A 16,200-nucleotide genomic window follows, 5' to 3' on the forward strand; every position below is an offset into this window, starting at 1 on the left:
AAACAAAATTACTTACATACAGGCGTGCCATAAAGGTATGAAGACTCCAAAGGCAGCCAGATAATTAAAGCTTACATAACATCATGTGCTAAAAGAAGGAAAGGGGTCTGGGAATACAAAGGAGAGAAAGAACATTCCCAGGAGGGCAGAGGGGATGTTTAGAAAACAAAGGTTTCTCTGTTATACAGGTAAGTTTCTGAGCTCAAAAGGTGTCTCCGGTAGTGGTTCTCTTCCTGGTACAGGCCCCCTTTCCAAAGAAAATGTAGGCAGTTGACACAGTAAAGAGCTTTTCCTGAATTTGCTGGGTTTCCATTGCCTTTAATTCAGGATAATCCTGATGCCAAAGTGACGTATTTTTGGAGTGACAAATTCTGCTCCTCATGGAGAAGGATGTAACTTTGGTATCACTGCCTGGGAGCCCACCTTCTTCCTCTGCATTCCAGCTTCCTTTGCCTCCTGGGACATTACCTAGTAAACTTTCTGCTAAATTCTGCCACTTGGTGATTTTGGTTCAAGGAGAATGGAAAAAAAAAAAAAACCAACACACAATTATACAGAAACAGGTATATTGTGCAACAGGTGTATTTCTGCACACTGTGGTTAGGGAAAACTTTGAATATGGATAAATATTTACATCACTGAAAGACAGGATAATCTGTTAGAAAGAAGCCAGAAGTGATATTTTTGTACATCTTTCTTTTCCTTCACGGTAATTAATGCCAAGGATAACTACTGTTCAGGGGAAGAATGTGAGGATGGTCATGCTGTGATTCTGTGTGAATCATTTCTGTGTGGATGAGATCTAAAGATTTCCCAGGAAGGATTAGTGACTTTTGAGGAGACTGTCTCAAATAAAATTACTCTTTCTTGATATAGGAGAATGAAGGAAGAGGAGAAGATCTGTAAACAGCATGTAAACAAAGAGGGTAAGGTCAGAGGAGAAGATTCTTGATAACGACAAGCTTTTCTGACAAGGCCCTCAAAACCCATCAGAGAGCTGATGGAGCTCCAATTGTGGCCAGGCTTGCAGAGTGGTAGCTTTCTTTGCAGAGAGCACATGAGAAACTAGTATCACCAGGTGACTTGTTTAATTTTCACCTGCTTTCCTTGAAGCGGGTGAATGAATGGGAAGGGAGACTCAGCAGTACCTGTCGTTGCTCTCCTCCCCCCACTCCCCATCGCCTGCCTTTTCATCTGGGTGAAACAAGGCAGGTGAAACAGCTTGAGAGATTCACATTATATAACACAGTTTCCTTGACTTACGGGTATGTCCACAGCGTAAGCTAGATGTATGTTGGCTGGTAAGGTTAATTCATTTTTCTAATCATAAACCAAGGACCTAGGGAATTCCTTCCCATGATCAGCGTTTATGAAAAAGGCTGAATTTTTATGTGTATTTCCTCCTTCCACCTGCTAATTTTTAATCAGCAAATTCACAAATGACAAGGCCAGGACATGGTGCAGCCTTATTTCGCCCTGGCCTCTTCTATCCCTAAATGTGAGGGCCTCATGATAGCCAGCCTGTTTTATCTAAATCCAGAGAGTGCGTCTGACCATTTCTTGAAAGCCCAATTTTTCTTCCTTTTTTATATTGATTTGTTTACAGCACTGCCAAATGCATTGATTTATCCTCTTACCTACTGTCAAAGCAGCCCTGTTCTGATGTTGAACACGGGCCATTTCAGGTAATCTATCACGAAGTGGCTCAACAGTGCCAAGTTTTTCTAAACTCCTTTTCTGAATGTTTTCTTACTCCACAGCAACCACTTTGTGGAGTGACCCCTGCACCTGGTATGTCAAGATTCGATAACTAATTGAATACATAGTAATTTCAGTTTTCCACCTGAGACAGTCCTGATAATCAAACTGAGGCTTATCTCTCACAGCGGGTTCCATAAATTAGTTAGTCCATCAATCCAGGCTCTGTCAAAAAAAAAAAAAAAAAAAAGGAAGGAAAGGAGAGAAAGAACTGTTAGCAAAATTGCACCCTTCTACATTTGTACTCAACAAGCAAATAATCATCAGCACACTGATGCATGTTAGGAAGTGGAATAAATATAGCCCTCTATTGAAATCCTTGGCACGTAGAAGGAAAAGAAAGCACTCATTTGGGTTGAACATATTTTACTTAACAATGAAGGTCTAAATCCCAATTTCATCTTCACTGTCATGAGCCTTACCTATTTTTATATACAATAGCCATTATTGTTGTATAAAATATATGCTTGTTACAGTATAAAAACAAGGTGATCTAATAAATCTGGGGCTGCAGGTCAGTTCTCTGAGATTCTGAAATGAAATTTAGCAGAAAGTTTTCCAGGCAATGTCCCAGCAAGTGAAGGAAGCTGGATGATACAGAGGAAGAAGGTGGGCTCCCAGGCAGTAATACCAAAGTTACATCCTTCCCCACGAGGAGCCTGATGCCTTGGATGCCCACCCAAGATATATAGATTTGGGGTTAGGTCCTGTACTCTTGATCAGTCACTATATACAGGATGGTCAGGGGAAAGGGTGTGACGTTGGCCAAGGTGACTATCCTCAAGTTCAGGACAGAACTTAAATGACAGCACTCCCAACAGCTGAGGGAACAAACCTATGAATTCTGAAGGGGGATCCCAGCTGCACAGCAGAGTGTTCACTAGATGAGGCTAATGACAGTTATAACAATCCAGTTGAAGGATCCAGGCAGATGCAGGAATTTTAAAAAAAATCACTTGGATTTCAGGTGAAATCCAAGTAAATTAACTATCATATTTCTTCCCAAAATAAATACTGGTGAAAATCCTTGAATACAAATGTCCCACTATTGAATTCCTGATTATTTCAATCTTTTAAGCATACTTTGGTTGAGATGAGGGTGATTTGACTCCACAAGATATATCACAAATTTTGCCTGATGATTTAACTAACTAACAAGCCAAAAGATTTTTGATAGCATCCTCAGGAGCAAAGGGCATTTTGAGACCCAGAGAATGGGCAGCCACAAATGTCATCACTTTGCCGGATATTTTGTTGCTGTTGTTCAAGGAATATTATAGAAATAGGTGAGTTTCCACAGACCACAGACTCATATTATATAGTTAGAAGGCCATCAGTGCCTTGCACTCCATTAAACTGGAGATAATAAGTAAGAACAAGTTATAGGCGTTAGAAGAGTTGATTGAAATTAGTTGGCACATAGACAACTAGTGCTTTGCAAGAAACATTCTATTATAGGAGGCAAAAGTTTGCTGTGAGAAAAGACATGGAGAAGACCAGATGGGAGTGATGTGGGGTGAAGTATCTCTCTTGGGCAGGTCTTGTGGCTCAGATGGTAAAGCGTCTGCCTGCAATGCGGGAGACCCAGGTTCGATTCCTGGGTCGGGAAGATCCCCTGGAGAAGGAAATGGCAACCCACTCCAGCACTCTTGCCTGGAAAATCCCATGGACGGAGGAGCCTGATAGGCTACAGTCCATGGGATCGCAAAGAGTCGGACACGACTGAGAGACTTCACTTTCGCTTTTCTCTACCTCAACATTATTGACATTTGGGGTTGGATGATTTTTTTGTTGTGGGGGATGCCCTATCCACTGCAGGATATTAAGCATCATTCCTGGGCTTTAATCCTGTAAACCAAAGACTATTGCCCACTATTCACTTCTGCATGGTTTAAATCACTAGCCACTGTACTCACTGACCAACAATGCAGCATGGAAGGAATTCAGGACAAAAAAACATGTGTAACTCTGGGCTTTGGGAAAAACAGTTGCCTTAGATAGTTAGATGTATATCTCAGAAAGCATTTTAAGGAACCAAGGTTTTGGATCTTCTCATACAGAGGAAGGCACTAATATCAATGGCTTGAGATATATGTTCTTTTAGACTAGCAGTGACCTTCCACCAGGATATAAGCTTTAGTGCATGTATTCCTTAGCCCCAAATCCTATATATTCCGGCTTCTCCCTCTGTCTATTCAGAAGAGGGCTTTCAGATGTTCTGGGAGGCTGTTTCCTAGGCTGCTGTTGTTTAGTCACTAAGTTCTGTCCAGCTCTTTGTGACCCCATGGACTGCAACATGCCAGGCCTCCCTGTCCTTCACTATCTCCCAGAATTTGCTCAAACTCATGTTCATTGATCAGCGATGCCATCCAACCATCTAGTCCTCTGTCATCCCCTTCTCCTCCTGCCTTCAGTCTTTCTCAGGGTCTTTTCCAATGAGTCAGCTCTTTGCATCAGGTGGTCAAAGTATTGGAGCTTCAGCTTCAGCACTAGTCCTTCTGATGAATATTCAGGACTGATTTCCTTTAGGATTGACTGGTTGGATCTCCTTGCAGTCCAAGGGATTCTCAAGAGTCTTTGCCAACACCACAGTTCAAAAACATCAATTCTTCAGCACTCAACTTTCTTTATAGTCCAACTCCCACATCCATACATGACTGCTGGAAAAACCATAGCTTTGACTAGACAGACCTTTGCTGGCCAAGTGATGTCTGTGCTTTTTAATAAGCTTTCTAGGTTGGTCATGGCTTTTCTTCCAAGGAGCAAGCATCTTTTAATTTCACGGCTGCAGTCACCATCTGCAGTGATTTTGGAGCCCCCAAAATTAAATCTCTCATTGTTTGCATTGTTTCCCATCTATTTGCCATGAAGTGATGGGACCGCATGCCATGATCTTAGTTTTCTAAATGTACTCTTCATATAAAAAATTAAATAAGCAGGGTGACAATATTTAGCCTTGAAGTACCCCTTTCCCAATTTTGAACCATTTCATTGTTTCACATCTGGTTCTAACTGTTGCTTCTTGACCTGCATGCAAGTGTCTCAGGAGACAGGTAAGGTGGTCTGGTATTTCCACCTCTTTAAGAATTTTCCAAGTTTGTTGTGAGCCACACAGTCAAAGAGGTAGTCAGTGAAGCAGAAGTAGATGTTTTTCTGCAATTCCTTTACTACATAGCCATATATATATATAAGAATATATATATATATGTATATATATTCCTCGGCTATAGTCCTCTGTAAAGTCCCTGAACAAAACTGAGACTCATATCTCTTATATTAAGCCTTTTCCTTTCAATCAAGATCTACTAGGTTTCAGTAGTAACCCCCACCTAAAATCATGATGTTCAAAAATGTTTCCAAATTGCCATTTGTCCCCCAGAAGTAAAATTACCTTCCACTCTCATCTTCCACTAAGAACAACTGATCTGAGAGAAACTATATTTTAATTACCCTCTCAAATTGTTTTAATCGTATATTCTGTTTTTGTTGAATAATAGTATTGTCTGTTCATCTAAGAAATGTGTTCCTCACTTAATATTTATCATTTTTTAGGTCATGGTAGCTGTGAGTGTAGAAGAAACCATCTAATTGGAAAAAGATGGAAATTGGGTGCAGAAAGAATGAAAAGTGTAATGGAGAGAGTCAATGGCTGTTTAATCCTCGGGAGATTTGTAAAGAATTTCAGGGGTGGTTTATCACTGGAAATATCTAATAGTTGTATTCTAGAGGCATATATGATAATCAAGTCTTTCTTGGACTACATGATTGGAGCTCAATCATTTCATTCTTCATCTGAATTTTTAATAGAAGTTTTCACTGTTATGCATATATTAGGCATCCTTTTCTCATTTTCCAAATGTGTGAATTGGAGTAAATGCAATTCAGTGTTACCTGATTCTAAATGGCTCTATATCATGTTGTGTGAAACACTAAGACAACATAATGTTACATAATATAAAGGACACGTCAAATTATGCTATCACTTTTTTCCATTTCAGGGACAGTTTTATAATATTGTTTAGATTTATAATGCTATATGAGTTCTATGAAGCAGAAGTGTCCCATTTCCTTTCACACACTTAGAAAATAAACATTGTGCCAGATTTATCTGTTCCCGCAGCTGTGTGTTTGTAAATGTCAAAGTAAAACATGTTACTTTAGATCAGAATCTATTATCATTCATGAAAATAAGTTGCATTTGTATAGTTACAAAAAAGGGACAGAAAGCTTAAAAAAATTAAATTCTTCTAGAATGTAAAGCAATAATAAAGACAATGTATATTTTAGCTGGCTGTCACAAAGACTTTGCTTTCAGATTCCTTATGGTTGTTGGTGCCGTGTTCAGTCTTTGAAAATCCAAGTAGGTTGCTATTACAGTTTCTTTTAGCCAATGGAAATATTAAATATCTTTGTAGTGTGAATTGTATTCAGCTTAGTTCTTTACAGACTCAATTCCTCCTCCTTCATGTATGACCAGTTGAAAGCAGCATTGCTGCTCATTGTGTGTATGTGTTATGTGCTAAGTCGCTTCAGTTGTGTCTGACTCTTTGCTACCCCATGGACTGTAGCCCACCAGGCTCCTCTGTCAATGGGATTCTCCAGGCAAGAATACTGGAGTGGGTTGCCATGCCCTTCTCCAGGGAAACTTCCCTACCCAGAGATCGAACCCGAATCTCTTATGTCTCCTGCACTGCAGGTGAGTTCTTTACCACTGAGTTATCTGGAAGACTGCTGCCCATTTCAAATTACTATTGGGTTGGCCAAAAGTTTGTTCAGGTTTTTCTGTAACATCATATAAGAAATTCAAACTTTTTGGCCAATCCAATACATGACCAGAGAGAGGAACAAGGATATAGTATTTTGAGAAATAAGAATTTAAAATGTTCATCAAAATAATTCTTGAATTTCCTTTCGCTAACATTGGATTCCTTTCTGTTCCCCAAACCACACCTTGATTCCCATTTTTGACTGCATATTCTCTTCCAGCTGAATATGTTCAATCTCAACTCTGATCAACTCATTCTTAATTTAAAGACCATATTTTTCCTGGTGTCTTAAATAAGTTATAATTCCTCCTTTGCTGGGTCTCTCAGGCTGCAGTGCCCATGAATAAGATGATGCCTTCCCTTTTGCTAGTGGTTTCCATCCTCAGCATCTGGTTTTCCAGGGTTGATCACCCACCCTTGCCAGACTGTCCTCCTTCAGCTGGATGTAAGCTGGCTCAAGGGTGGATCTATTTCTCAGTATTTCATATCTGTGTTGGGAGACAGTTATCCAAGTGTCTGTTGTGTTCATGTGTGTCTTTTGAGCCGAGGCACCATCTGTCTTTGTTCCAGACTACCTTTCCAAGAATGTTTGTATAGGGAGCACTCTTGGAAAACAAAGAATTTCTAACTCCAGGGCAAAGAGGGATTGGTTTGTTGTTCAGTATAATACAAATAATATCTGCCCCTGGGGTAAATATCATACGGAATACTGCTAGCTCTAAAGCCCTGTGTTCTTTAAGCTCAGGGTTCCTCTCTTGTGATCCAGCCCAATGCCTGTGAAAGTGTGTCTTAGTTTTCTTGTATCACCCTGTGGGTGCTGGGGCTTGGGCAAGTAGTTCAAACGCTGATTCTCCAGCTATTACTATTTCTGTGACTAGTAAATCAGCTTTTGTCTCTGACTCAGGACTCTTGTTTCTCCTGTTAGTTTACAGGAAATTTGGGCAGCATGCCTTGTTAGCTCAAAAGTAAGCTAAAGTCTCAGACCCTTCACACTCTTGACATTTTTGTCGAGGGAAAATGTTAACCTCAACTTCTTCACCTGTCAGTGGGTTATTACTCCTTAGACAATGCCCTCTTTTCTCTCTTCTCTGATGCTTCCCATCTTTAGGTTCATCAGCTATGTGTCAGCTCAGAGTCAAGTGAAATTTCAGACTCAAGGGCAACATCTCTGACTCTCCCAAATGGTTCTTTCAAAGCCTCTTCTTTCTAAGGTTATGCTGAAGGAAGCAGCATCCCCTCCCCCTGGAAGGCAGATTATATTATGGAAGTAATTCTCTCCAAAGAATCTTTTCAAAAATTTATTTTTTCTTCTCTAATCTGTAGAATTTTTATTTTATTAATCTAAGAGTACCTAAGAAGGACCCCAAACTAATACAATTACTTTTTGAAAACCGACATTGGAAAATGTGCCTTTTGATATACATCCTAACTGTTGTATTGGGTATCTATCACATTAAGGCCTTCATTGAAACTGAAGCAAGAAAAATCCCATTTTCAGTTTCTTTTTATATATAGTTTAAAACATGCAGAAGTTTATTATATTATTTAATAAACATTTTAAATAAGTTCCTGGAGCATTCATGGGAAATATAAACATTAAATTCAGACAAGCATTTACACTTAGACATGAGTGGAGAGACAGTGGAATGAGAGAGTTCAAGAGGAAATAAGTTCAGCTGTATTTGTAAGAGGTGGGGCAGAAGTGGGGGGAATAGATAAAACATGAAGATTTGACATAGAATGGAACTGTTAAATATGTGGTATTTGCTATTTTAATCTCTGTACTGTTCTGTATTCTAGACAGACTTTAACAAGTAATAAGTAATGTTTATGGTACTGTATTGGCTTGATTATTTCAACATTACTATTTGTTTTCCTAATAATTGTGTGACACCCTATCATGTTATATAGTCCTTGGAGCACACTTTGTTTCTCAAAGTTCCTAATTCTCTAGTGTCTTTTGAGGTTAAATGTTGCCATGGTTTAACGCTGATGCCACCCACATCATCTTTTTCAACTTAACTACATTCCTTCCTTATTCATACAAGATTCTCCTCTGATGCCCTATTTGTTATTATCATCATCATCCTCAAAATCATCTAATATGAAGATAATAATAGTAAATGTTTTTAAATCCTTTCTTTTTGTTGAGGATGACTCTAAACAAATAGCTTATATTCGTTCATTTAATTTTGCTTGTAACTCTCTATAAGGTGTGAGTCATTGTTATTCACCTTTTATTCACCTTTTATTAGACACACAGAGTACATTACACAAGGCCATACAGAGTGTTAATCTGGGTTTGAACACAGGCAATATGGCTCCAGAGCCTGTAGTCTTAATCACTATGGTATGGTGCCTTTTTGAGTTATATAAATTGTCCAAATAACATAAGTGCATGCACAATTCCTAAGCATTAGAATAATACATATACAGACAGCAAAAGCTGAAATTCCTTTGCTTACCAGTTCTACTTCCCTCTGTAGAAACAAACAGATCTTGTATCCTTAATTTTTATGAATCATACAAGCATGCACTCATATATAGCAGAGATGTTTTCTGCAATCAGTAAGATCATGGCATAATGTTCTACAATTTAAAATACGAAAATACATATTAGAATTCCTCATGTCCATGAACTTGGAACTGCCTAACGTTTTTAAGTATTTCTGAACAATCCAAATGTCAATGAACTATAAACTTGCTGCTAAGTCGCTTCAGTTGTGTCCGACTCTGGGTGACCCCATAGACGGCAGCCCACTAGGCTCCCCCATCCCTGGGATTCTCCAGGCAAGAACACTGGAGTGGGTTGCCATTTCCTTCTCCAATGCATGAAAGTGAAAAGTGAAAGTGAAGTCGCTCAGTCGTGTATGACTCTTCACGACCCCATGGATTGCAGCCTATCAGGCTCCTCTGTCCATGGGATTTTCCAGGCAAGAGTACTGGAGTGGGGTGCCATTGCCTTCTACAGAACTATAAACTTATTCAACCACTAATCTATTTATTACCATTCTCCTACTGCATCTTAAATACATGCATAAAATAATTATGTCTTCAATGTGACTTACACTTATTTCATAACAGAAGCAGATATGTGTGTTAGATTCAGTTGAAGGAAATTATAGAGGGATACTAGGTGGTTCTTTCATATGCATCTTTCTTTGATGTCAGACACATACTAGAAATACTAGAAGAAAAAATGAGATGCCTATGGATTGAGCAAACTTAGACCATGTGGGCTTTTTCCTAATTTCTTGCCTCTCAAGACTGGAATGATCAGCCCAGTGTATACATCAATAACTATCACCAAAATATGTACTTAAGAGGACCATTCATTAGCTGCACTTAAGAGGTAGTCAAGCTTAAGAGCTTGTCACATTGCCTTTTCAGAAACCTCATTCTCCGAAGTTCAGCCTTATAAGAATTTTGTCTGAATAGTGTCACTTGGGTTCTTCATTTGCAAAGGGTTAAACTTTTGGATGAAGCACAGACATTATCTCATCGATTGTCCTTGAGTAGGGGAACTTAACCTCTACATTATTTTTTGTCTTACCACCTATCAGTCTATTGTAGCTTTGTGCCAATTCATGGTTGTCAAGCTCTTTAATATCCTTAGCTGAAAGGTGTTTTAATAAATAGATAATATTAACATAATAATGTGAATAACAATAAAGAGATAGGAAAAATGAACTCAGAGAACCTTTAGTTAGCTTATTTTAAAATGAAAATATCAGATGAAGATCCCTTATAAGTATCGTATTTGCATATAGAGTTATAAGGATTTAATAGTGAAACTGAGCACAGTAAAGCCTGACAGTTTTATCCAGAGACTTTCCATGTTTAAAAAAAGCCATAATACTGAGTTCTGTTCTTTTCTGTGGTGGTGAAACATGATTTAAATGAATTCTGAGACTGGATCTTTCTGCTAATTTCAGAAATAGATAGCATGTCTTAAGCAATTAAATAAAAATCCATTTTCCTTTAAGCTGATGGCAGAGGACAGGAGGGAGTCTTGTTTCAAAATAAGTTAAACATTTTCAAATATTTGTGCTTACCACTCTGACAACAATAGAAAATAAAGTTTCCACATAATACCAGCTCCTTCAAGTAGAAATACCATGAGAATTTTCTTTACTTCACTAAAACTATCACAAGCTAAAGAAAAATGGGCAGTATACCAGCTAATGAGACCTTATATTTGAAAAGAGTTTCAGATGGCTCACCCAAAATTTTCTGAATTATCTCATTTGAGTATACAAATTTGTGATGTATTTAAACCAATTTAGATTGTATATTCTACTAGTTTTCAATATGATACTGCTTTTGCCAGGTTATTATCTGAATGTAAGGCTGTGTGTGTACTCACTCACTCAGTTGTGTCCGACTTTTGCAACCCCAAAGACTGTAGCCCGCCAGGCTCCTCTGTGCAGGGATTTCCCAGGCAAGAATGCTCAGGTGAGTTGCCATTTCCTTCTCCAGGGCATCTTCCCAACCTAGGGATCAAATCCACATCTGCTGCATTGGCAGTGGATTCTTTACCATTGAGCCACCCAGGAAGCTGTAAAAGTATATAGTAAAATGCTACTTTGGAATACTAACAGACCAGATGATGGAAAGTGTACTTGGAAACTTATGGAATTTGGAAACTTTTTAGAGTACAAAGGTTCACTATATGCTATTTAGGTTTGATTATCAATGCTTTTTTAAAAATAAGATTAAAGAACGAACGCTAATGGATACCACATGGTAGTTTAACTATTCTTGGTTCCATTAGCAACTCTGTGTTATTATACAAAGAGAATAACTCTGGCTCTATTTCCACATCAGTGAAATGACAAAAGCGCATTTTTTTGCACCAATTCTTCTTTATTTTTGTTCTTTACTGCAGTGTGTTTTCTGATCAAGGGAAGGTGACTATCTTGACTGTTTGGTATTGATTTTGTCCCTCATCTATTAGCCTTTATTTGTCTTTCAATGAACAGCCATCGTAGGGCATTTACCATACAAGTGTGGCTACAAAAATTGTAGGGATTATCATGTTCCCTCAGGATTTTTGAGGTTCTCCAGGGAAAGCTTACAACTCCCCCATTTCTTTTCTGCTACATTCTCCTAAGCATCCAGTGTGAGCAGCAAACTTCAGATGTCCTGGAGTCTCACTAATTTCATGCCTTTCCCAGAAATCATCCTCTTGTCCAACTCGTGACGATTCCCAACCTTCTTGGAGAAAGCAGTTTAGCTACTCTTCTTCTCAAGCTCTTCTTTTGGAACTGGATCTATGCTGTTCTAGCATAAGTAGAGGTTCTGGTAGTGGTTTTGTTTGGTTTTCTTTGCCTCCTAAATGAAATATCCAGATCCTGCAAGTGGAAATTTAACTCTCTATCTTCAGTAAAAAGAAGAGACCATTGGCATTAAAAGAACGATGAGTAGAAACCAAAAACCGTATTGACACGTGCTTGTATTTCTTGGCTTCTAAGAATTTATTTTTGATAAATAATCACCCCTGCATATTTAAAGAGAAACTGTATGATTTTGAAATTAGGTCAGGTGGACCCAGGGTCCTACAGTGTTCTGTTTCTCTTCCATGTACCCCAGGTTCCTAAGGGTCCTGCGAGATCCCCAAGGGCCTAAGGCTGAATATGGGCGAAGGTCACACCCGGATGTATGGGGGTACTCATCGAAGAGAGCATAGACACGACATACCTCAAGCAGAAGCTGGGATTTGTATACTGTCACAGAAAGACAATCCTCAGAGAAAGCAATTAAGAACAGAGAGGGTTTTGCAAAGCAGCCCTGGGTCTTCACACGGCAAAGCTCTGCCTCCCCTGTCCCATTTGCTCCCACATCAGACAGAGGGTTTGTGTGAAGGGAAACCTTGCTTTTCTCTCTTTGTCCCTGGGCAGCTACCGATTTAGTCTCTGTAACCATAATCGCTGTAGTGGTGAAGATTGAGGAAAGAGAACAGGAAAGTCTGTTGATGCTATTTAATTAAAAATAAGATTATAAGTTAAAAAGAACTGGCAAAACTGAGTCTCAGTAAAAATGTATTGAGATTCTGAATGGTCAGGAAAAGGGAGAGCATAAAAAACTCAATACTTATTAACAAAGTCATTATCCTGTAAGAAAAAGGACTGGATATAATATACCTAGGGCAGACGTTTGAGAAAACTGCTTTTGGGTCTATTTTCAGCAAGTTGAAATTCAAGAATAAATTGGTTATATAATCAAGGAAGGTGATCATGGGGAGACTGAAAATAAGTGCATTTTAATTTTTTCCCCTAATGCAGATGTAGAAAATAAGTCCTGGCAACTGAGAATCTTGGTGCAAGTTTAACAGTCTCTGAGGTATTTATTATTGTCACTGTCCTATCAAATGACTTTCTGTTTCTTTTATCTTGAATTTGAGAACCCTTTCTTAATACTTTATAGCCCCAGGAAATCTGTTTTTGGATCTGGTTCCATTTAACTGTGCCTCAGATTTGCTTAATTAGTACTTTCCTTAGCATCGACACTGTAAACTCATCCAGAACACTTTGGGTTCTGTTTCTCAGGATGCCTTCTCTCTCCTGATTATGGGTGACATGGAGGAGCATTTAGACAGTGAGATCAATTCCCAAAGATGTAGAATAGTGACAACAGTTAGTGGAAAGTTGCTCCTAAAGTTCAGACATTTGGATGGAGGGAGTCAGGGGTCAAGGATTATGCTCCGAGCACTCTACCTTATTAAGTCAAAAGTAGTTGCATTGGTGCAAAGATTCAAGCAGTGGTTCCCCAGAGGATAGGAGGGTGCAGGAGAGAAGCCACTGGGATTGCCTATTAGCTGTGTTCAGTTACAGAGTTAAGGAGTTGATTCTCAGCTACGGAGCCTAGAGAGTGAGCTGAAAACACAATAGCATGCAGAGATAACACAAGGTTCTTCTAAGCCCTGGACCAAGGCAAATCATGGTCTGGGATTAAATGACTCAGTCACTGAAATAGCTGCAGCTGGTTGATGGACAGGATAAGAGTGATTTTACTTAGAATGAGGTATGTTGCAGGTGGGAACAAATGAAGGCATTAGGTGCAGAGCTATTTTCATTTAAAAAAATTACTCTGAAAGGGAGAAAAATTTAGATTTTAGAGACTTGGGTCTTAGTGATCTTGAAATATATACTTTTGTTATCATAATACACTAAAGCTTATTATATAGGCTTTTGTGATGAAGGGCTTCCCTTGTGGCTCACCTGGTAAAGAATCTACCTGCAGTACAGGAGACCTGGCTTCAATTCCTGGGTTGGGAAGATCCCCTGGAGAAGGGAACAACCACCCACTCCAGTATTCTGGCCTGGAGAATGCTATGGATTCTATAGTTCATGAGGTGGCAAAGAGTCAGACAAGACTGAGTGACTTTCCCTTTCACTTTGTGATGAAGACTGCTTAATCATTCAAATCTATTTTATTTCCCTCCTATGCTTTTAGCTACATAGGATACTATGTTACTGAAGTCTGTAATTGCATCAGCAAGGATATAGAGAACACTGGGTTTCCGTGGTGGCTCAGCAGTAAAGAATCCACCTGCCAATGCAGGAGACGCAGGTTCAATCCCTGGATCAGGAAGATCCCCTGGAGAAGGAAATGGCAACCCACTCCAGTGTGCTTGCCTGGGAAATCCCATGGGCAGAGGAGTCTGGTGGGCTACAGTTTATAGGGTCACAAAGAGTAGGACATGACTTAGTAACTAAACAACAATATGAAAGAACTAGTAGGACAGCCGGCATCGTCTACTTTAGTAATTTCAATTATAGTAATTTCTACCTTAAAAATACATTTTTGGAAAATTGATGGAGATAGGGAAGAAAAGAATGAAATATGCATCTATTTCTAGTGTGTGTCAAAAGCAGGGTAGAAAGTTAATCATCAGATACCTTTTTTAGCATTTATGGTGAGGATCACAGGTGATTCCTAATTGGATAGGCTCATAGAAAGATAAATTAGCACATAGATGTGATTCAAAATATTTTCTCAACTAGGCTGGGTCCTGTATGGTCAGGCCACTCAAGGTGACTGTTCTCTCGCTCTCTGTACATCTGCTTGACCAAGGCCTGCTTCATGTACATGCTCTTCACATGATTGATCTTACTACATACTTGCTCCGGGCCCCAGTTGGTGATTGTTTTAATCAAAGGGGTGGTGAGGGGCATGCCCCTTTGCTGGTTTCCCTGGTAACTGGTGAGCCCACCTGATATCTATTCCCCCTGTAACTGGCAATCTGGCAATCTCACCCTCACCCCAGCAAAGACAGCTCCCATGTCCTTCCCACCCTCTACTGCGCGTTGTGGGGTGTTGCTCCAGGACCTTGCTTCAAACATGTAAGCTCCCTGATCCATTAAACCACTGATATTTGTTTTCTCCTCAGTTGCCCGAAACTCAGCGTCATGCCAAGTCATAATTAGCTTAATGCTTTATTGGGTCACTTTTTCAATAGCCTCTATCCATTAAAGTTATTTTGGTCTCCAAATATGTACATATGTCCTTAGAGGTTATCCTGAAATAACAGGAGATAGTTCACAAAGTTTGAACCATTGAATTGGATGTTTTGAATTAAACAAAGATCAAAGCAAATATGTGAATATGAATTTCAGACTGGTTTAGATAGAATGCCATTGGAAATAATTAACAAGAAGCATTCATTGGTATCCCAGGTTTATAGCAGTTGAAGACCTTTACTCAGGGCTCAGTGAGGGCTCTTGTTTTGGGCGATGAAGTGGAGGTAAGGGAGGAAGACATGTCAAGAGCCAAGAAAAAAAAATGTTCCTTTACTGTATGCATTTTTATAACTCATGCCATTTTTGATAGCGTTAACTGACTTCTGCTTGTTACAGTAGATGAAGTTAAACTCCTTTCTTTGAGGGTAGGATGAAGTCTCAGTTTTTAGATTCTAGTACAAGTATTGAATTTGTCTGCACACTCAAGGTCAGCACCCTGTGTCACCTTGCACACTCAGGCATTTACTCTGAAATTGCCCGAGTGCCTATGATTTCTGTTCTGTGTTCAGACTGCAGCTGGCTTTCTTCCACTCACTCTGAGTGTTGAGCAGGCTTGTGATTGCCTGCAATCAGAATAAATAAGGAGATTACTGTGGCACAACAAATAAATTATGGGCTAAGTCCTGTCATAATAATAGTTTTCATGTTTATAACAGATTGACTTGGGAGATCTTGAAGAATTTGCAAATATGGTTTCCCCTGTTTTGCTGATAGGAAAATAGTCCCTGGCACCAGTTTAGAATGACAAATCTCAGGGACCAAAGTTTAAAACCAACAACTCACATTTTAGAGATTTGGACTCTGTGCATTAGAGCAAGATGATAAAACATGACCAGGGTCTGCATTCCTCTGTCATTGGGAGGAGGTGGATTTGCTGATTCCGCTAAAGAAGTACTTGACAAAGTATTATTGTTTCCTGTGTTGAGACTCCAAAAGCGTCTAGAAAATGTGAAATGTGAATCCTAAAAACTAATGGCAGAGGGTCATACCTACCTAACTGCCATCTCCTAGGAAAATCTGGAAGCACATTTGCCACTTTGAATAAACACTTTTATTTATGGAGTACAATCTATCTGTCAACACAGCAAGAGGCTCTGCTTGGTTAAATATTCTAATACAATTAGCAAGCTAATGTAATTGGCTGGCCTTAATAG

Source organism: Budorcas taxicolor, chromosome 7 (genome assembly GCF_023091745.1).
Source record: "Budorcas taxicolor isolate Tak-1 chromosome 7, Takin1.1, whole genome shotgun sequence".
NCBI lineage: Eukaryota > Metazoa > Chordata > Mammalia > Artiodactyla > Bovidae > Budorcas > Budorcas taxicolor.